A 23835-nucleotide genomic window follows, 5' to 3' on the forward strand; every position below is an offset into this window, starting at 1 on the left:
TGTTGCATAGGTACACACATGGCAGTGTGGTTTTCTGCCTTCCATCCCCTTGCCTGTATCTGTCATTTCTCCCCATGCTATCTCTTCCCACCTCCCCACCCCCCGTCCCTCCGCCATTTCCCCCCAATGGACCCCAGTGTGTAGTGCTCCCCTCCCTGTGTCCATGTGTTCTCATTGTTCAACACCCGCCTATGAGTGAGAATATGCGGTGTTTGATTTTCTGCTCTTGTGTCAGTTTGCTGAGAATGATGGTTTCCAGGTTCATCCATGTCCCTACAAAGGACGTGAACTCATTGTTTTTGATGGCTGCGTAATATTCCATGGTGTATATGTACCACATTTTCCCTATCCAGTCTATCATCATTGGGCATTTGGGTTGGTTCCAGGTCTTTGCTATTGTAAACAGTGCTGCAATGAATATTCGTGTGCATGTGTCCTTATAGTAGAATGATTTATAATCCTTTGGATATATACCCAGTAATGGGATTGCTGAGTCAAATGGGATTTCTATTTTTAGGTCCTTGAGGAATCGCCACACTGTCTTCCACAATGGTTGAATTAATTTACATTCCCACCAACAGTGTAAAAGTGTTCCTATTTCTCCACGTCCTCTCCAGCATCTGTTGTCTCCAGATTTTTTAATGATCACCATTCTAACTGGTGTGAGATGGTATCTCAATGTGGTTTTGATTTGCATTTCTCTGATGACCAGTGATGATGAGCATTTTTTCATATGTTTGTTGGCCTCCTGTATGTCTTCTTTTGTAACGTATCTGTTCATATCATGAAGGAGTAGATTTTAAGTGTTCTCACCACACACAAAAATGGTGAGTATGTGAGGTAATACATATATTCATTAGCTAGATGTACCCATTTCACAATGTATGCGTATTTTAAAACATAAGGCCGTACTCCATAAATATTTCTATTTTTGTCAATTTCAAAAAGAAATGGGCAGGGCGCAATGGCTCACACCTGTAATCCCAGCACTTTAGGAGGCCGAGGTGGGTGGATCATGAAGTCAGGCGTTTGAGACCAGCCTGGACAACATAGTGAAACCTCGTGTCTACTAAATACACAAAAAATTAGCCGGGCATGGTGGCGGGTGTCTGTAATCCCAGCTACTAGGTAGGCTGAGGCAGCAGAATTGCTTGAACCCCGGAGGCGGAAGTTGCAGTGAGCCGAGATGGCACCACTGCACTCCAGCCCCGGCGATAGTGTGAGACTCCATCTCAAAAAAAAGAAAAGAAAAGAAATGGCATCAGCTAAATATCCAACTTCATTGCTCACAAGTTCTAACTTCCTTGAAACACTAGGGCATGGACATTGTGAAGTGATTGTATCAAGCTAATTAACATACCCATGACCACACACATTTATCATTTTTGTAGTGAAAACATTCAAAATCTATTTTTAAGCAATTTTGGAATATACAATATGTTATTATTAACTATAGTTGCTAAGCCTTGCCATAGGTATTGAAAACGTATTGCTTCTAACTGAAACCTTATACTCTTTGATCAACATCTTGTTCCCCACATTTACCCATCCACTCCCTGATAACTACCATTCTATTCTCTACTTCCATAAGTTTGACTTTTTAGGTTTCACATATTAGAAGATCATGTAATATTTATCTCTCCATGGCTGGTTTATTTCACTTAGCATAAATGAAGGTGTGTTTCTTCTATACATAATTAGTTTAGAATTTTTATCATTAAGGGATGTTGAATTTTATTAAATGCTTTGCTGCATCTATTAAAACCACCATATTTTGTTCCGTCATCCTATTTGTGTGATGTATCATGTTTATTGATTTGCATATGTTGAGCTATCCTTGCACCCCTGGGATAAATCCCATTTGATTATGGTGTATTCTCTTTTTGATGTGTTGTTGGATTAGGTTTGCTAGTATCTTATTGAGCATTTTTGCCTCTATGTTCATCATGGATATTGGCCCATAGCTTTCTTTTTTTGTTGTGTTTACTCCTGGTTTTGGAATCAGAGTAATGCTAGTCTCATAGAATAAATTAGGAAGAATTCCCTTCTTTTAACGTTTTAAGAATCATTTGAGAATTGGTATTACTTCTTTATTTGTTTGGTAGAATGTGGCAGTGAAGCTATTCAGACCTAGGATTTTCTTTCTTAGAAGACGTTTTACCACTGATGTAATCTCAGTGCTCATTATTGGTATGTTCAGGTTGTTTCTTCCTAATTCAATCCTGGTAGGTCATTTGTGTCCAGAAATTTGTCCATTTCTTCTATGATTTTCAGTTTGTTAGCATATAGTTGTTCATAAGAGGCTCTATGATCTTTCCTAATTCCGTAATATCCATTGTAATGTCTCTTTTCATTTCTGATTTTATTTATTTAGGTCTTCTTTTTTTTTCTTGGTTAGTCTAGCTGGCAGTTTATCAATTTTGTTTATCTCCTCAGAAAGACTTTTCAAATTAGAAGGGCAGAGGAAGATGGTAGAATAGGAGGCTACACCATTCTTCCCCCGACCCCAACTAGAACACCAAATTTTAAGTTATCTACATACAGAAAAGCACCATCACAAGAACGAAAAATCAGGTGAGCAACCACAGTACCTGGATTTAGCTTCATATCTCTGAAAGAGTCATCGAGGAGGGCAGGAGAGACAGTCTTGAATTGCCGACACTACGCCTCTCCCATCCTCTGGCAGTGTCTGTGTGGTGCAGAGAGAGAATCTGTGTACTTTGGAGAGGGAGAGTGCAGCAGACTGGAAAGACTTTACATTGAACTCAGTGCTACCCTGTTAGAGCAGAGAATAAAGCTGTGTTAGGCTCATCCAGCATCTATGCATGGAGGAAGCATTTGGACCAGAGAAGTCACCCATCTGAGTGGTCAGAACTTGAGCTTCTCAGCAAGCCTCACCACCATGAGCTGAAATGCTCTGGGGTCCTAGGTAAACTTAAAAGGCAGTCTAGGATACAAGGACTGCAATTCCTAGGCAAATCCTAGTGTTTGGCTGGATTTAGAACCAGTGGACTAGGCAGACACCAGCTGGGGTGGCTAAAGGAGTCCTTGCACCATTCCTCCGCCAACCCTAGGCAGCACAGCTCAAGGCAATGACAGTGACTCCCTCCTTCTGTTTAAGGAAGGGAGACTGAAGAGTAAGCAAGACTTTGTCCTGCATCTTGGATACCAGTTCAGCCGCAGTAGGACAGGGCATTGGGCAGAGTTGTAAGGCTCCCATTCTGGGCCCTGGTATTTCTAGGTATATACTGGGCCAAAAGGGAACCCACTGCCTTGGAGGGAAGGACCCAGTCCTGGCAGGATTAATCATGTGCTGACTAAAGAGCCTTTAGGCCCTGAATAACCAGCAGTAATACTCAGGGAGTATGCTATGGGCCTTGGGCTCTAAGATGTACTGGCTTCAGGTGCAACCCAACACATTCTCAACTGTGAAGGCTAAGGTGAAAGACTCCTTCGGTTTGAGAAAAGCAGAGGGAAAAGTAAAGGAGACTTTGTCTTGAACTTTAGGCATGAGGTTTGCTACAGGAAGGTAGAACAACATGCAGTCTTTTGGGTGCTCTTGAGTCCAGGCCTGGGCTCTTAGACAGCATTTCTGAACCTACCCTTGGCCAAAAGGGAGCCCAGTGGCTTGAAGGATGAGCCCCAGGCCAAGCAGCATTTACCAAAAGCTGACAGAAGAGCCCTTGGGCTTTAATTGAACATCGGTGGTGGCCTGATAGAACCTCCCAAGGATCAGTGGTGGTGGCCACAGGGAGAGGCTCCTCTGCCTGCAGAAAAGGAAGGAAAGAGCACCAAGGACTTTATATTGTGGTTTCAGTGCCAGCATAGCCATAGCCACAGTAGAATTAGGACATCAGGTAAATGACTAAGTTTTTTTACTCCAATCCCTGGCTTCCAGACAGCATCTCTGGACATGCCTAGAGCCTGGGGGAACTCGCTGTCCTGAAGGGAAGGGTGTGGGGAAGACCTAGTGCTGTACTGACTTCAGATCTGACCAAGTGCAGTCCCAGTGATGGTGACCACAGAGGTGCTTGCATCACTGCACCCCCAGTCCCCGGTGGTTTGGCACAGAGAGAGAATCCATTTGTTTTGGAGTAACTAAGGGAAAAGAACAAGAGTTTCTACCTGGTAATCCAGAGAATTCTTCCAGGTCTCATCCAAGACCACCAAGGCACTACCTCTACAAGTCTGCAAAAACCATAGCATTATGTGGCTTGGGGCTTAAGTTCTTTTCAGTACCTGGAAAGCCTTCCAAAGAAGGATGGGCACCAACAAGCCCAGTCTGTTAAAGACTACAATAAATACCTAACTCTTCAATGTCCAGAAACCAACAAATTATCTACAAGCATCAACACCATCCAGGAAAACATGACATTGCCAAATGAACTAAATAAGACACCAGGGACAAGATCTGGAGAAACAGAGATATATGACCTTTCAGACAGGATTCAAAATATCTGTTTTAAGGAAACTCAGAGAAATTCAAGGTAACGCAAAGAAGGAATTTAGAATTTTATCAGATATATTTAACAAAGAGATTGAAATCAGAAAAGTCAAGCAGAAGCTCTGGAGGTGAAAAATGCAACTAACATGCTGAAGAATTGCATCAGAATCTGATAATAGCAGAGTTGATCAAGCAGAAGAATCAGTGATCTCAAAGACAGGCTATTTGAAAATGTATAGTCAGAGGACACAAAGCAAAAAAGAATAAAACACGCTTACAAGATCTAGAAAATAGCCTGAAAAGCATGAATCTAAGAGTTATTGGCTTTAAAAAGGAGATAAAGACATAGGTGATGGCGAAGAAGGCAGCAAACCACATTGCCATGTATGTACCTATGCAACAATCCTGCATGTTCTTCACATGTACCCCAAAACCTAAAATGCGATAAAATATATTTTTTTTAAAAAAGGGAAATAAAAAAAGAGATAGGGATAGAAAGCCTATTTAAAGGAATAATATCAGAGAATTTCCCAAACCTAGAGAAAGATACCAACATTCAAGTACAAGAAGGTTATAGAACACCAAGCAGATTCAACCCTAAGAAGCCTACCTCAAGGCATTTAATAAACTCCCAAAGGTCAAGGATAAAAAAGGATTCTAAAAGCAGCAAGAGACAAGAAACAAATAACTTTCAGTGGAGCTCCAATACATCTTGCAGCAAACCTCTCAGTGCGAACCTTACAGACCAGGAGAGAGTGGTATGACATATTTAAAGTGTTAAAGGAAAAAAAACTTTTACCCTAAAAACTACATCCAGCAAAAATATCCTTCAAACATGAAAGAGAAATAAAGACTTTCCCAGAGAAGCAAAAGCTGAGCGATTTATTCAACACCAGACCTGTCCTACAAGAAATGCTAATGGGAGTTCCTCAATCTGAAATAAAATTATGTTAATGAGCTATAAGAAACCATCTGTAGGGGGCAGGCATGGTGGCTCATGCCTGAAATCCCAGGACTCTGGGAAGCTGAGGCAGGCAGATCACCTGAGGTCAGGAGTTTGAGACCAACCTGACCAACATGGAGAAACCTTGTCTCTACTAAAAATACAAAATTAGCCAGGTGTGGTACTGCATGCTTGCAGTCCCACATACTTGGGAGGTTGAGGCAAGAGAATCACTTGAACCGGGAAGGCAGAGGTTGCAGTGAGCTGAGACTGCACCATTGCACTCCAGCTCACCAGAAACAATCACCTTCACTGGACGGGAAAGAAGGAAAAGAAGGCCACAAAACAACCAGAAAAATAACAAAATCGCAGAAGTTAGTCCTTTCTTATCAATAATAACATTGAATGTAAATGGACAAAACTTTAATAAAAAGACATAGAGTGGCTGTATGGATACAAAAACAAAGACCCAATGATCTGTTGTCTACAAGAAACACGCTTCACCTATAAAGACACACATGGACTAAAAATGAAGGGAGATAAAATATATTCCATGCCAATGGAAACCACAAAAGGGCAGGAGTTTCTATACATACATCAGATGGAATAGATTTTAAGAAAGAAACTATAAGAGACAAAGAAAGTCACTATAGAATGGTAAAGGGGTCAATTCAGCAAGAGGGTATAACAATTTTAAATATACATGCATCCAACTCTGGAGCACCCAGATATATAAAGCAAATATTATTAGAGCTAAAGAGCATTGGACAGCTCTTACAGACAGAAAAGCAACAAAGAAACATCAGACTTAACCTGCACTATAGACCAAATGGCTCTAGTAGATATTTACAGAACATTTCATCCACCAACTGCAGAATTCACATTCTTTTCCTCAGCACATGGATCATCCTCAAAGATAGATCACATGTTAGGTCATAAAACAAATCTCAAAATATTCAAAAAATTGAAATAATTTCAAGCATCTTCTCTGACCACAATGAGATAAAATTAGAAATTAATAACAGGAGGAATTTTGGAAACTATATAAATACCTAAGAATTAAACAATATGCTCCTGAGTGTCCAGTGGGTCAATAAAGAAATTAAGAAGAAAAAATTTTTTAAACATATATATATATATATATATATGCACAGGCACACACACACACATATATATATTTGTTTTGTTGTTGTTGTTGTTTTATAAGACGGGGTTTCACCATGTTGGTCAGGCTGGTCTTGAACTCCTGACCTCAGGTCATCTGCCCGCCTTGGCCTCCAAAGCGCTTGGATTACAGGCATGAGCCACCGCGCCTGAAAATTTTTTAAATTCTTAGAACAAATGATAATGGAAGCACAACATTCCAAAGCCTATGGATACAGCAAAAGCAGTACTAAGAGGGAAGTTTATAGCTGTAAGTTCCTACATCAAAAAAGAAAAAAAACTTCAAATAAACAACCTAATGATGCCTCTTCAAGAAGTAGAAAAGCAAAAGCAAACAGAATCTAAAATTGATAAGAGAAATGAAATAAAGACCAGGGCAGAAATAAATAAATTTGAAATGAATGAAACACTATAGAAGTTCAACAAAACAAAAAGCTGGTTTTTTGAAAAGATAAACAAAGTTGACCAACCTTTAGCCAGACTGATGAAGAAAAAAAGAGAGAAGACTCTAATAAATAAAATCACAAATGAAAAAGGAGTCATTGGGCTGGGTGTGGTGACTCACCTGTAATCTCAGCACTTTGGGAGGCTGAGGTGGGTGGATCATGAGGTCAGGAGCTTGAGACCAGCCTGGCCAATATGGTGAAACCCCATCTCTACTAAAAATACAAAAAATTAGCCAAGCATAGTGGCGCACACCTGTAGTTCCAGCTGCTCAGGAGGCTGAGGCAGGGGAATCGCTTGAACCCAGGAGGCAGACGTTGCAGTGAGCCGAGATCATACCACTGCACTCCAGCCTGGGCAACAGAGCAAGACTCCATCTCAAAAAACAAGCAAAAAAAGAAAAAGCAGACATTTCACTGATACTGCAGAAATTCAAAGAATCATTAGTGAGCAACTATATGCCAATAAATTGGAAAATCTAGGAGAAATAGATAAATTCCTAGACACATACAACCTACCAAGATTGTGGTATAATTTCAAACTCATTCTAGGTGCTCAGTATTACCCTGACACCAAAATCAGACAGACACACCAAAAAGAGAAAGAGATTACAAGCCAGTATCTCTGATGATTATTTATGCAAAAGTCTTCAACAAAATACTAGCAAACCAAATTCAATGATACATTAAAAAGATCATTCATCATGACCAAGTGGGATTTATCTCAGGGATACAAGGATGGATCGATATATGCAAATCAATCAGTGTGATACATCATATCAAGAGAATGAAGAACAAAACCGTATTATCATTTAAATTGATCCTGGGTATTTGCTAAGGTTCCACGTCTCTTCATGATAAGAAAACATTTTTTAAAACTGGGTGTAGAAAAAACATACCCCAACATAATAAAAGCCATATACGACAGACCCACAGCTAGTATTAGACTCAATGGGGAAAAACTGAAAGCCTTTCCTCTAAAATCTGGATCATGACGAGGATTGCCCACTTTCTTTTTTTTTTTTTTTTTTTGAGATGGAGTTTCGCTCTTGTTACCGAGGCTGGAGTGCAATGGCGCGATCTCGGCTCACCGCAACCTCCGCCTCCTGGGTTCAGGCAATTCTCCTGCCTCAGCCTCCTGGAATTGCCCACTTTCACCACTGCTATTCAGCATAGTACTGGAAGTCCTATGTAGAGCAATTCTACAAGAGAACAAAATAAAGGGCATCTAATTTGTAATAGAAGAAGTCTAATTATCCTTGTTTGCAGAAGATATTATCACATATTCGGAAAAACCTAAAGATTTCACAATAAAACTACTAACAGTGATAAATTCAGTAAAGTTGCAGGATACAAAATCAGTATGCAAAATTAATAGCATTTCTATATGCCAATGGTGAATAATCTGAAAAAGAAATAAATAGGCAATCCTGTCTACAAAAGCCACAAATAAAAATAAATACCTAGAAAATAACCAAAGTGAAATATCGCTACAACGAAAGAAACTGAAGAGGACATGAAAATGGAAAGATATTCCATGCACATGGATTTAAAGAATCATTATTGTTAAAATGTCTGTATTACCCAAAGAAATCTACAGATTAAATGCAGTCCCCATCAAAATACCAATAACATTCTTCACAGAAACAGAAAAAGTATCCTAAAATTTATATGAAACCATAAAAAACCCAGAATAGCCAATGCCATGCTGATTGAAAAGAACAAAACTGGAGGAATCACATTACCTGAGTTCAAATTATACTATAGAGCTTCAATAACTGAAACAGCATGGTACTGGCATGAAAAGAAACACATAGACCAATGGAACAAAATAGAGAAAAATCTAGCATGAACTTTTTTTTTTTTTTTTTTTTTGAGACCGAATTTCTCTCCTGTTGCCCAGGCTGGAGTGCAATGACTTGATCTCGGCTCACTGCAACCTCTGCCTCTTGGGTTCAAGCAATTCTCCTGCCTCAGCCTCCTGGGTAGCTGGGATTACAGGCATGCGCCACCACGCCTGGCTAATTTTGTTTTGTTTTTTTTCTTGGAGAGACAGGGTTTCTTCATCTTAGTCAAGCTGGTCTCCAACTCCTGACCTTAGTAGATCTGCCCACCTCAGCCTCCCGAAGTGCTGGGATTACAGGCGTGAGCTGCTGTACCTGACCCAGTGAACTCATTTTTGACAAAGGTACCAAGAATATATGCTGGGGAAAAGACAGTCTCTTCAATAAATGGTGCTGGGAAAACTGGATATCTATATGCAGACGAATGAAACTAGACCCCTATCTCTCATCATATACAAAAATCAAATTAAAATGCATTTATGATTTAAATATAAGACCTCAAACTATGAAACTACTAAAAGAAAATACGGAGGAATCTCTTCAGGACGTTGATCTGGGCAAAGATTTCTTGAATAATATTCCACGAGCACAGGCAACCAAAGCAGAAATGGACACGTGTGATTATATCAAGTTAAAAAGCTTCTGCCCGGCTGCTGGCCGCGGTGGCTCATGCCTGTAATCCCAGCGGGAGGGCGAGGCAGGTGGATCAGCTAAGGTTGGGAGTTCAAGTCCAACCTGGCCAACATAGAGAAACCCCGTCTCTACTAAAAATACAAAAGTAGCCATGCATAGTGGTGCATGTATGTAGTCCCAGCTACTCAGGAGGCTGAGGCAGGAGAATCGCTTGAATCTGGAAGGCCCAGGTTGTGGTGAGCCAAGATCACACCATTGCACTCCAGCCTGGGCAACAAGAGCAAAACTCCATCTCAAAAAAAAAAAAAAAAAAGCTTCTGCACGACAAAGAAAACAATCAACAAAGTGAAGAGACAAAGAGACAACACACAGAATGGAAGGAAACACGTTTGCTAACTACCCATCTGACAAGGGATTGATTAATAACCGAATAAATAAGGAGCTCAAACAACTCTATTGGGAAAAAAAAATCTAGTACTCCAATCAAAAATTGAGCAAAAAATATGAATAGGCATTTCTCAAAAGAAGATATACAAATGACAAACAGGCATATAAAAAGGTGCTCAATATCACTGGCCATTAAGGAAATGCAAATCAAAACTACAGTGAGATATTATCTCATTTCAGTTAAAAAGGCTTTTACCCAAAAGTCAGGCAATAACCAATGCTGGTGAGGATGTGGAGAAAAGGAAACACTCATACATTGTTGGTGGGAATGTAAATTAGTACAACCACTATGAAGAACAATTTGGAGGTTTCTCAACAGAACTAAAAATAGGCCAGGCGCGGTGATTCATGCCTGTAATCCCAGCACTTTGGGAGGCCAGAGCAGGTGGATCACCTGAGGTCTGGAGTTTGAAACCAGCCTGGCCAACATGGTGAAACCCCATCTCTACCAAAAATACAAAAAATTATCCAGACATGGTGGCGGGCACCTGTAATCCCAGCTAAGGAGGAGAATCCCTTGAACCCAGGGAGCTGAGGTTGTGGAGAGCCGAGATTGCACCGTTGCACTCCAACCTGGGCAACAAGAGTAAAACTCCGTCTCAAAAAAAAAAAAAAAAAAAAACCAACTAAAATTAGAGCTACCATATGATTCAGCAGTCTTACTGCTTGGTCTATACTCAAAATAAAGAAAATCAGTATATCAAAGAGTTATGTGCACGCTCATGCTTGTTGCAGCACTATTTACAATAGCTAAGATTTGGAAACAATGAAAGTATCCATCAACAGATGAATGGATAAAGAAAATGTGAGCCGGGCATGGTGGCTCACGCTTGTAATTCCAGCACTTTGGGAGGCCAAGGAGGGCGGATCACCTCAGGTCAGGGGTTCGGGACCAGCCTGACCAATATGGTAAAACCCTGTCTCTACTAAAAATACAAAAATTAGCTGAGTGTGGTGGTGCATGCCTGTAATCCCAGCTACAAGGGAGGCTGAGGCAGCAGAACCACTTGAACCTGGGAGGCAGAGGTTGCAGTGAGTGGAGATCACACCATTACACTCCAGCCTGGGTCACAGAGTGAGACTCTGTTTCCATAAAAACAAGAAAGAAAATATAGTACTTATACACAATGGAGTACTATTCAGCCATAAAAGGAAAGACTTCCTTGAGACCTAAGTTTATGTTGTTTATTTGTGATCGTTCTTCTTTTCGGATGTAGGTGTTTATTGCTGTAAAGTTTCCTCTTTGCTGAATCACATAAGTTTTGGTATGTTTTGTTTCCATTTTTGTTTGTCTCAAGATATTTTTTGATTTTGTCTTTATTTATTGATCAATTGGTTGTTTAGGAACAGGCTGTTAAATTTTCATTTATTTGTGAATTTCCAAAAAGTCTTTTTATCATTTACTTCTAGTTTTATATCTTTCTGGTTGAAAAATGCACTCGACAATATTTCAGTCTAATTAAATTTGTTAAGACTTGTTTTGTGACCTAGCATATGCTATACCATGGAGAATGATTTGTGTGTTCTTGAGAAGAATGCGTATTCTGTTGCTATGGAATGGAATGCTTTTAATAAGTCTGCTATGTCCATTTGGACTAACGTGTTATTTCAAGTCTAATATTCCCTTATTAATTTCCTGACTTGATGATCTGTCCATTGTTGAAAGTGGGGTATTGAAGTCTCCTAATATTATTATATTACAGTCTGCCTCTCTCTTTGGATCTATTAACATTTGCTTTGTATGTGTAGGTGCTCCAATGTTGTTTGCATATATATTTTAAATTGTTGTATCTTCTTGATAAATTGATTCCTTTATCATTATATAACGACCCTCTTAGCCTCTGTATTAGTCCATTCTCACATTGCTATGTAGAAATACCTGAGACTGGGTAATTCATAAAGAAAAGAGGTTTAATTGGCTCATGGTTCTGCAGGCTGTACAGGATGTATGATGCTGGCATCTTCTTGGCTCCTGGGGAGACCTCAGGAAACTTACAATCATGGCAAAAGGCCAAGGCAGAGCAGTCATGTCACACGGCCAGGGCAGGAGCAAGAAAGAGCCAGAGGTGCCACACTCTTTGAAACAACCAGGTCTCACGAGAACCCACTCACTATCACAAGGACAGTATCAAGGGGGATGGTGCTAAACCATTCATGAGAAATCCTCTGTCATAATCCAAAAACCTCACATCAGGCTGCATCTCCAACACTAGGGATTACAATTTGACATGAGATTTGGTGGGGACACAGATCCAAACCATATCAGTCTTGTTTTAGTTTTTTACGTAAAGTTTATTTTTTCTTAAATAAGTATCACTACCCCTGCTCTCTTTCGGTTTTCATTTGCATAGAATATCTTTTCCGATCCGTTCACTTTCAATCTATGTGTGACCTTAAAGGCTAAGTGAGGCTCTTTTAGGGAGCATGTAATTGGGTCTTGTTTTTTTATTAATTCAGTCACTCTATGCCTTTTGATAGGAGAATTTAACCAAGATAATTTTTGATAGATAAGGACCTCTACTGCTATTTTTTTTTTTTTCTTCCTGAGACAGAGTTTTGCTCTTGTTGCCCAGACTTGAGTGCAATGGTGTGATCTCGGCTCACTGCAAACTCCGCCTCCTGGGTTCAAGTGATTCTCCTCTCTCAACCTCCTGAGTAGCTGGGATTACAGGTGCCCGCTACCACACCTGGCTAATTTTTGTATTTTTAGTAGAGACCAGGTTTTGCCATATTTGCCAGGCTGGTCTCGAACTCCCAACCTCAGGTGATCTGCCTGCCTTGGTCTCCCAAAAGTTCTGGCATTAAAGGCGTGAGCCACTGCACCCGGCCTTTCTGGCTATTTTATAGAGCCTTTGTTTTTTTCTTTCTCTTGCTGTCTTCCTTTATGGTTAGATGATTTACTCTAGTAGTATGCTTTGATTACTTACTTTTTATCATTGTATACTACTATAGGTTCCTGTTTTGTGGTTACCATGAGGCTTACATAAAACATCTTACAGATATAACAAGCTAGTTTGAGCTGATAACAATTTAACTTTGATCACATTAAGCAACTGTACATTCTACTCCATGCTGCACGTATTTTTTGTACAATGATACAATTTACATCTTTTATATTGTATATCCCTTAAAAATTATTGTAGTTATGTTTTTAAGCTTTAAAAACACTGATCATATTTCAGATTGTTGCACACTGAGATGGTCTTTCTGTCTGCATCTCATGATTACACTGTATCTTTTGCAGCTGTGCTTTTGTATGACTTTAAAAAAAAGTTTTATTTTTAATTTCCAATAATAATTGTATTTACTTTTGGGGTACAGTGTAATTTTTGATACATGTATACATGTGGAATAATCAAATCAGGCTAATTAGTATATACATCACATCAATCATTTATTATTTCTTTGTGGGAAGAATATTGGTTGGTTGACTGATTGATTGATTGAAACTGGTCTTACTTTGTTACCTAGGCTGGTCTCAAAGTCCTGGAATCAAGTGATCCTCCCACCTCAGCCTCTCAAAGCATAGGGATTAGAGGCATGAGCCACCGTGCTTGGCTGAAAGAACATTTTAAAATCTTCTCTTTTAGCTATTCTGAAATATACATTATTATTAACTATAGTTCCTGTGCTGTGCAATTGAACACCAGAACTTATTATTCTGTCTAACTGTAACATAGTAACCATTGACCAACATCTCCCCTTTGTCTGTCCATTCCCAACCCCCTCTCCCCAGCCTCTGGTAACCACCATTCTACTCTCTACTTCTAAGAGTTAAACTCTTTTAGAGTCCAGATCAAAGTGAGATCATATGGTATCTGTCTCTGTGCCTGGCTTATTTCACTTAACATGATGTTCTCTAGATTTATGCATTTATTCAAGTTGTTACAAATAGAATTTCCTGTTCTTTTAAGGGTGACCAGTGTTCCATTGTGTGTGTTTATATATACATATATATGACATATATATATGACACTAGAACTTATTTCTCCCATCTAGCTATAACTTTTTATGTGTTAACTAGCTTTTCCCTACCCTACCTTCCTCCCTTCCCTTTCCAGCTTTTAATGACCATGATTCTACCTTTTACTTCTATAAGCTGAATTTTTTTAGCTCCCACATGAGTGAGACTATCTGGCATTTATCTTTCTGTACTTGACTTACTTCACTTAACATACTCTCCTCCAGGTTCATCCATGTTGCCACGAATGACAGAATTTCATTCATTTTCATAGTTGAATAGTATTCTGCTGCATATATGTACCACATTTTCTTTATCCATTCATCTGCTGATGGCCATTTAGGTTGATTACAGATTGTGGCTATTGCAATCAGTGCTGCTATAAACATGGGGACACAGAGATCTCTTCAATGTATTGATTTGCTTTCTTTTGGATAAATACCCAGCAGTGGGATTTATGGATTACATGGTAGTTCTATTTTTAGTTTTTTGATAAACTTCCACACTGTTTTCCATAATGGCTGGACTACTTTACATTCCCACCAACAACGTGTAAGATTTCCCTTTTCTCCACATCCTTATCAGCATTTGTTATTTTTTGTCTTTTTGTTTTTGTTTTCTTTTTTGCCTTTTTCCACATATTCTAATTTGTCTTTTTGATCATAGCCATTTTAACTGGGGTGAGATAAAGTCTCATTGCGGTTTTGATCTGCATTTCTCTGATCGTGATGTTGAGCATTTTTTCACATACCTTTTAGCCATTTGTATGTCTTCTTTTGAGAAATGGCAATTCAGATCATTTACCCATATTTGAATTGTATTACGATTAGGTTTTTTGCTGTTGAGTTGTTTGAGTTCCTTATATATTCTGGTTACTAATCCCTGAAGAGTCTCTCAGACCTTTCCTATGGATGTGCATGCTCATGGTTACGCACATTCTCCCAATCTCATAGAGTCCTGTTGCCAACAGTAAGCTGCCTTCTTTTCCCTAGGGCAGTGTGCTGAAAGGCTGTAACACTGGGTGCATGCTCCACTCCCTCCACCTCCCTCCTGAGGAAGAAGTCTCAGGGTCCTGTTCCTCCTCCTGATCCTACAGAGCTGTGCCGGCTGCAATATGCTGTCCACCTTTTTTCTTTTTTCTTGGCTGCCCCCAGGTGTTCAAACTATGCCAGTTCCCTCAAAAATCTCATATTGGAGATTAATTGAGATAGGACAGGTAGTGCCTCATAATACTAGGGATGTTAGATGCATGCTCCACTATCTCTTTCTCCTGAAGAAGTCATGGGCTGAGACCGTCTCTCTCAGCACTGAGCTGGGCCAGTTTAAGGGGGTGGCTTATGCAGGTAAAGTGAAATTTCTCTTCTTACCTGTTTCAATGTGGCTGTTGCTGATTTTGTGCTTTTTTGAAGAACGACAATTTCTTAACTGGGTTCTGAATTACTAATAAAGGTATTTTGATCTCTATATTTTTAAATTGGTGTTTCTGTGGTGGGATCAGGGCTGGGACCTCCTATTCTGCCACTTTGCTGACATCACTCCAAGATCTTACTTATCTAATAGAAACATTTAAAAGCATATATTTCCATCTAAGCACTATTTTAACTAAATCCCATAAAATTTAATTTGTTGTCTGTTTCGTTTTCATTTTGTTCAAAACAGTTTTCTAATTTCCCTTATGCTTTATTTCTTTACCCATGGATTATTTGGAGTGTGTTGTTTAATTTCCAAATTTTCATTGATACACAATATTTGTACATATTTATGAGGTACATGTGATATTTTGTTACATGCATGGAATGTGTAATGACCAAGTCGAAGTATTTAGGGTATGCATCACCTCAAGTACTTATCATTTCCATACGTTGGGGACATTGCAAGTCCTCTCTTCTAGCTATTTTGAAATATACAATACATTGTTGTTAACTGTAGTCATCCTACTCTGTTATTGAAGATTAGAACTTACTCCTTCTATATAACTGTATGTTTGTACCCATTAACCAACCGCTGTTCATCTCCCCAACACGTATCCTTCCCAGCCTCTAATAGATACTATTTTACTCTCTACCTCCAGATCAACTTTTTTAACTCCCACATATGAGTGAGAACATGTGATGTTTGTATTTTGGTGCCTGGTTTATTTCACTAAGCATAATGACCTCAAATACCATCCATGTTGCTGTAAATGACATGATTTCATTCTTTTTGTGGCCAAATAATATTCTATTGTGTATATATACCACATTTTCTTTATCCATTCATTTGTTGATGGACACTTACCTTGCGTCTATATCTTTGCCATTGTAAACAGTCCCGCAATAAACATGGGGCGGTACAGGTATTCTTTAATATGTTAATTTAATTACCTTTGGATAAATACCCAGTAGTGGGATTGCTGGATCATATCTCAGTTCTATTTCTAGTTTCTTGAGAGATATCCATACTGTTTTTCATAGTAGCTGTATTAATTTACAATTTACATTTCCCCTAACAATGTATAAAAATTTCCTGTTCTCCACGTCTTCACTACCATGTGTTGTTTTTTGCCATTCTGACTGGGGTAAGACTAATTTGCATTTCCCTGATGATTAGCTATGTTGAGCATTTTTTACATATAATTTTGGCCATTTGTATGTCTTCTTCTGAAACATGTCTATGCATATCTTTTGCCCACTTTTTAATGGAATTGTTTATTTTTTGTTGTTTTTAAGTGGTTTGTGTTTCTTGTGTAATCTGGATATTAGTCCTTGTCAGATAAATAGTTTGCAAATATTTTTTCCCATTTCACGGTCTGTCTCTTCATTCTGTTGATTGTTTCCCTTGCTATGCAGAAGCTTTTTCGTTGAATATAGTCCCGTTTGTCTATTTTCGTTTTTGTTTCCCAGGCTTTTGAGATCTTAGCCGTAACAACTTTGCCTAGACCGATGTCCTGAAGTTTTCCTCTTACGGCTGCTTCTAGTAGTTACAGAGTTTCAGATCTTATGTTTAAGTATTTAATCCGTCTTAAGGTTAATATGGTAAAAGATAGGGGTGCAGTTTCATCTTTCTGCATATGGTATCCAATTTTCCCGGCACCTTTACTGAAGAGGAAGGTGTTCTTTCCCCAGTGTATGTTCTTGGCACCTTTGTTGCAAATCAGTTGGCTGTAAATATGTGGATTTATGCCTACGTTTTTTCTTCTGCTCCACCGATCTGTGTGTGTGTTTTTATACCAATGCCATGCTGTTTGGGGTAATATAGCCTCATAATATATGTCGACGTCAAGTAGTGTGATGCCTTCAGCTTTGTTCTTTTTTTCTTGGGATTTCTTTAGCTAGTTGGGATCTTTTGTAATTCCATACAAATTTTAAGAATGTTTTTTTTCTATTTCTATAAAAAAATGATGTTAGTATTTTGATAGAGATTGCGTCACATCTGGAGATTGCTTTGGGGAGTATGGTCATTTTAATGATATTAATTCTTCCAATTCAAGAGCATGGGGTATCATTCCATTTATTTGTGTCCTTTTCTATTTCTTTTATCATTGTTTTACAGTTTTCCTTGTAGAGGTCTTTTGCCTCCTTGGATAAATTTATTCCTAGGTATTTTTGTGCCTGTTTTAAATGGGATTGCCTTTTTGATTTCTTCCTCAGCTAGTTGCATGGGTGTATGGAAATGCTACTGATTTCTGTTAGTTGATTTTGTATCCTGTGACTTTCCTTAGGTTTTTCCATGTATAAGATTATGTCACAAGCAAAGAGAGATAATTTGACCTCTTCTTTTGCATTTTCGATGCTTTTTACTTCTTTCTCTTGTATTGTTACACTGGCTAGGACTTCCAGTACTGTGTTGAATAGGAGTGGTGAAAGTGGGCATCCATGTCTTGTTTCATTTCTTAGAGAAAAGTATTTCGGCTTTTCTCCATTCAGTGTGATGTTATCTGTGTGTTTGTCATACATGGCCTTTCTTATGTTCACATATGTTCCTTCTATGCCTAGTTTGTTGAGAATTATTATCATGAAGTAACAACGAATTGTATCAAATGCTTTTCTATTGAGATGATCATATAGTTTGGTGCTTCATTCTGTTGATGTGATAAGCATCTGTTAAATCATCCTTGCATCCCTGGGATAAATCCCACTGGATCACGGTGCATTATATTTTTCATGTTCTGTTGGCTTCAGTTTGATAGTATTTTCTTGAGCATTTTTGCTTCTATGTTCACCAGGGATATTGGCCTGTACTTTTTTATTTGTTGTTGTTGCATCCCTGTCTGGTTTTGGTATCAGGGTAATGCTGCCCTTGCAGAATGAGACAGGGAAAATTCTCTTGCGTTTTTTGGAATAATTTGAGAAGCTTTAGTGTTAGCTCTTCTCTGTATATTAGGTAGAATTTGGCAGTGAAGACATCCGGTCCTTGTCTTTTTTGTTGTTGGTTTGGGGAGACCTTTTTTATTAGTAGTACCAGCTTAATTTCATTACTTGTTATTGGTTTCTTTCAGTTCTCTATTTCTTCCTGATTCAATCTTGGTAGCTTTTATGTGTCCAAGAATTTATCCATTTCCTTAGGTTTTCCAGTTTGTTAGTGTATCACTTTAAAATAGTCTCTGATGATCTGCTATATTTTTATGTTATCAGTTATAGTGTCTCCTTTTTATTTTCAATTTTAATTGTATCTTTTGTCTTTTTTTTTAGACAGAGTCGTGCTGTGTTACCCAGGCTGGAGTGCAGTGGCACAATCTCAGCTCACTGCAACCTCTGCCTCCAATTCAAGCGATTCTCCTGCCTCAGCCTCCCAAGTAGCTGGGATTACAGGTGCAGGCTACCACGCCCAGCTAATTTTTTGTATTTTTAGTTCAGATGGGGTTTCAGCATATTGGCCAGGGTGATCTCGAACTCCTGACCTCAAGTGATCCACCCGCTTCAGCCTCCCAAAGTGCTGGGATTACAGGCTGGCCTTTTTTTCATTTTTCTGCAACCTCTGCCTCCCGAGTTCAAGCGATTCTCCCGCTTCAGCCTTCCAAGTAGCTGGGATGACAGGCATGCGCCACCACACCTGGCTAATTTTCTGTTTTTCGTAGAGATGGGGTTTTACCATGTTAGCCAGGCTGGTCTCGAACTCCTGACCTCAGATGATCCGCCCACCTCGGCCTCCCAAAGTACTGGGATTACAGGCGTGAGCCACCGCGCCCAGGCTGTACCTTCTGTCTTTTTAATCTCAGTTAGTCTAGCTACAATTTAACAATTTTGTTTATCTTTTCCAAAAACCAACCGTTTGTTTTGTCGATCCTTTGTAGTGAGTGTGTGTGTCTAATTTTTTTAGCTTTGTTATGATATTTATTATTTCCTTTCTTCTACTAATTCTGGATTTGGATCTTTCCTGCTTTTCTATTTCTTTGAAGTACATCATTAGATTATTTATTTAAAATCTTTTTGCTTTTCTGATGAAGGCGCTTATTGCTGTAAACTTTTCTCTTAGTGCTGCTTTTGCCATACCCCATTGATTTTGATAGGTGGAGTCTTAATTCTCACTTGCTTTTTTTCTTAATTTTTAGTTTCTGTGGGTACATAATAAGTATATATCTTTGAGTCACATAAGATATTTTGGACTGGGCACAGTGGTTCACACCTTTAATCCCAGCATTTTGAGAGGCCAAGGCAGGCGGATCACCTGAGGTCAGGAGTTCAAGACCAGCCTGGCCAATATGGTGAAACCCCGTCTCTACTAAAAATACAAAAATTAATCAGGCGTGGTGGTGGGTGCCTGTAATCCCAGCTACTTGGGAGGCTGAGAGAGGAGAATCGGTTGAACCCTGGAGGCAGATGTCGCAGTGAGCTGAGATCGTGCCACTGCACTCCAGCCTGGGCAGCAAACAGTGAAACTCCATCTCAAAAAAAAAAAAAAAAAAAAAAAAGATATTTTGATGCAGGCATATAGTATGTAATATTCACATCAGGGTAAATGGAGTATCCCAATTTTCATTTATTTTAAGAAATTTTTTCAAACTCTGCTGTTATTTTGATAGGGATTCCCTTATAAGTGACTGGCTGCTTTATTCTTGCTGTTTTTAGAATTTCTCTTTATCTTTTTGCAGTTTGATGTGCCATGGAGACCTTTTAAATTGTATCTATTGGGGATCTTTGAGCCTCATGTGTCCAGTGTCTAAAACTCTTGCTCGGCTTGGGAAATTTCCATCTGTTATTTCATAATGTAGGTTTTCTAACCATTTCATTTTCTCTTCACCTTCTGGGACACAGAAAATTAGAATATTTGGTTGCTTCATGGTGTCCCATAAATCATGTGGCTCTGTGCCTCTTCCTCCTCTTTCTCCTCCTCCTCCTCCTCCTTCCTCTACAGTGTCTTGCTTTTTTGCCCAGGCTGAAGTGCAGTGGCACAATCATAGCTCCCTGAAGTCTCAAACTCCTGGGCTCAAGCAATCCTCCCACCTCAGCCTCTGAGTAGCTAGGACTACAGACATGTGTGACCATACCTGGCTAATTTTATTTTATTTTATTTTATTTAGAGATGGGATCTCACTATGTTGCCCAAGTTGGTCTTGAACTCTTGGCCTCAAATGATCCTCCTGACTTGGCCTGCCAAAGTGCTGGGATTACAGGCATGAGTCACTGCACCTGGGCTGTGCATTGTTTTTATTTTTATTCTTTTTTCTTTATTTTTTCTAACTGAATTATTTCAAAAGACCTGTCTTTAAGTTCTGAGATTTTTTTTCGTCTGCTTGATCTAGTCTATTGTTGAAGCTTTCAAATATATTTTGTATTTTATTTAGTGAATTCTGGGCCAGGCACAGTGGCTAACATCTCTAATCCCAACACTTTGGAAGGCTGAGTGTGACAAATCATGTAAAGTCGGGAGTTCAAGACCAGCCTGGCCAACATGGTGAAACTCTGTCTCTACTAAAAATACAAAAATTAGCCAGGCATGATGGCAAGTATCTGTAATCCCAGCTACTCGGGAGGCTGAGGTGGGAGAATTGCTTGAACCCAGAAGGCAGAGGTTGCAGGAAGCCGAGGTCATGCCATTGCTCTCCGGCCTGGGCGACAGAGTGAGATTGTTTCAAAAAAAAAAAAAAGAAAAGAAATTCTCATTTATATTCTGGATTGTTTTTCTGACTTATTTGTCTTTTCTTATTTTTCAGTATTCTCTTATACCTCACAGATATATCTTATATCTTTTCTTATTTTTCATTATTCTCTTATATCTCCTTAGAATCTACATTTTGAATTATTTTCCCTGGTTTTTACATTTCTTTTTGACTGAGATCTCTTGCTGAAAAATTATCTTTTTTTGGAGGTGTCGTATTTATTTGCTTTTTCATGTTTCCTGTGTCCTTACATTGACATCTGTACATCTGGAGCAACAGTCACTTCTTCCATTTATTTGAATTTGCTTTCATGGGGGGGACTTTTTGCTGAAGATGTATCTATGATGTTCCTACAATAAGAAAAAGGCTACAAACGGGCAAAGGCAGAAGGAGAACAATTAGGTTGCTACTGAAATTATTCTAGTAAGAGATGAATTACATCAGCATGGTAACAGTGAAAGTGTTAAGAAGTCAGAATGTAGTTATGTTTTAAACTAAGAGTCAAATACACACAATGGAATACTATTTTAGCAGTAAAAAAGATTGAGATGCTGGCATTTGCAACAACATAGATAGAACTGGAGATCATTGTTAAGTGAAAGAAACCAGGTGCAGAAAGACAAACATCACATGTTTGTTCTCACTTATTTGTGAGATCAAAAAATTAAAACAATTGAGCTCATGGACATATAGAGTAGAAGGGTGGTTACCAGAGGCTGGGAAAGATAGTAGAGGAGGTGAGGGGGAGTGGGAAGGGTTAACATACACAAAAAGCATAGAAAGAGTAAATAAGACCTAGTATTTGATAGCACAACAGGGTGACTATAGTCAAAAATAATTTAATCATACATTTAAAAGTAATTAAAAGAGTATAGTTGGATTGTTTATAACACGAAGGGTAAATGCATGACGTGATGGATACCGCGTTTACCCTGATGTGATTATTATGCATTGCATGCCTGTGTCAAAATATCTTATGTAGGCCAGGTGCGGTGGCTCATACCTGTAATCCCAGCACTTTGGGAGGCTGTAGAGGATGGATCATTTGAGGTCAGGAGTTTGAGACCAGCCTGGTCAACATGGTGAAACCCCATCTGTACTAAAAATACAAAAATTAGTCGGGCAGTAGTGGTGCATGCCTGTAATCCGAGCTACTCAGGAGGCTGAGGCAGGAGAATCACTTGAACCCAGGAGGCAGAGGTTGCGGTGAGCCGAGATCACGCCACTACACTCTAGTCTGGGTGACCGAGTGAGACCATGTCTCAAAAAGAAAAGATAAATCTTATGTACCTCATAAACATATACATCTACTAGGTACCCACAAAAATAAAAAATAAAATAAAATAAAGATACTATATCCCACAAAACTGATTTTCAAGTATAAACAACACAGAAAAACTCTTATCAATGTGCAAGAACTCAGGGAATATTTTTCCCATGAACCCTTCCTGAAGAATCCACTGAAGAACCAGGTGCAGATAACCAGATCAAGATAACCAGATATATGTCTATAACCAAGCATAGGACTGGTTGTAAGCACGAAATGTATAATTATTACAGAACTAAGAATCAAATGTGTTATGAGGGAGAGAATATATTACGTAGGCTATGTGCTCTGACAATGTAGATATTGTATGACAATTGTTAAAAATTGGTAGTGGAGAATGGAGAGATTATATGCCAAAAATATTTTAGTATCTCCAGTATTTATATTAGTAGTATAAATTTAAACAGTGTGAAATTAAAAAGATTAAGGAAACGTATATGGATTTGTGGGCGATATCAACTATAGTGCCTAAGGAATTGGCATTGGAATGAAAAAACTACAATAAACTTACAAGAAATTAGTTAGTATAGAAACCAGGATAGTAGTTACTTTTTATGGGTAGCGGGGCCTATGATTGGGATGTGGCACATAGAAGGGACTTCCGGGGTGACTGGCAAAGTTCGTTTTCATACCTGGGTGCTTTTCACCTTTTAATAATTCATTAAGTCATGCATTTGATCCATGTGGTTTTCCTGTTTCTGTCTTATTTTGTAATACAAAGATTATTTTTAAAAAGAGCCTCAGAAACAGACGAAGCAGTTGCCTCTCTCTCTCTCTTTTTTTTTTTGTAGCTATAAAGAGTCACTGTTCTTTATCCCAAACAATTTTAAATATCTGACTTGCTAAAATTTTAAGTTTAAAACTTTCACAAAGATGTATTTTTTTTCCTCTGTGCAAAATGGAGGCTTCTGTGTTTTCAGTAGTTGTTATCAATTGATACATTCTCTCTTCATAAGAATATGGCCTTGGAAGTATCATTTGCACAACAGGGTCTTGTAAGACGCAAAAAAACCTTGAGAAATTGTTGCCATGTCCTGCGAAAATAGCCTCCAAAAGAAACCTGTAATTCTGATTGGTTGTCTCGCTTGATAATTTTTTGACCTGGTAATAATGTTGCAATTGACATTTCTGTGTTGCTAAAGAATTTAAATAATTGCTTGTAATGTTGCTTTATCAAATCAGCAACTGTCGGTACTTTCTGTCCCATCTAAATGACTTTTTAAAGCTCCATTACATTGAAAAATGTCTTTTTAACAACAAAAAAAGTGTATTGCAAGATGGAAAACTGTAACAATGACAATAAATGATCTATTGTCGACACAACTAGGATGCATCACGCAAACATAAATTTCAAAAACAGGTAAAATTTATTTAAAATATTAAGAGTCTAAGGTACTGGCTAACATTTAGGGAGACAGCGACCAGGAGGGGGTCGTGAGAGACGGCTTTAAAAGGAGAAATAACCATAGGACACTTTGAGGTAGGTCTGAGATGCTGTCATTACGGGAGCAGAGGCTCTCAAGCTGGCAGGCATTTGGAAGTATATCTTAT

The sequence above is a fragment of the Saimiri boliviensis genome, chromosome X, assembly GCF_048565385.1.
Source record: "Saimiri boliviensis isolate mSaiBol1 chromosome X, mSaiBol1.pri, whole genome shotgun sequence".
Classification (NCBI taxonomy): Eukaryota; Metazoa; Chordata; class Mammalia; order Primates; family Cebidae; genus Saimiri; species Saimiri boliviensis.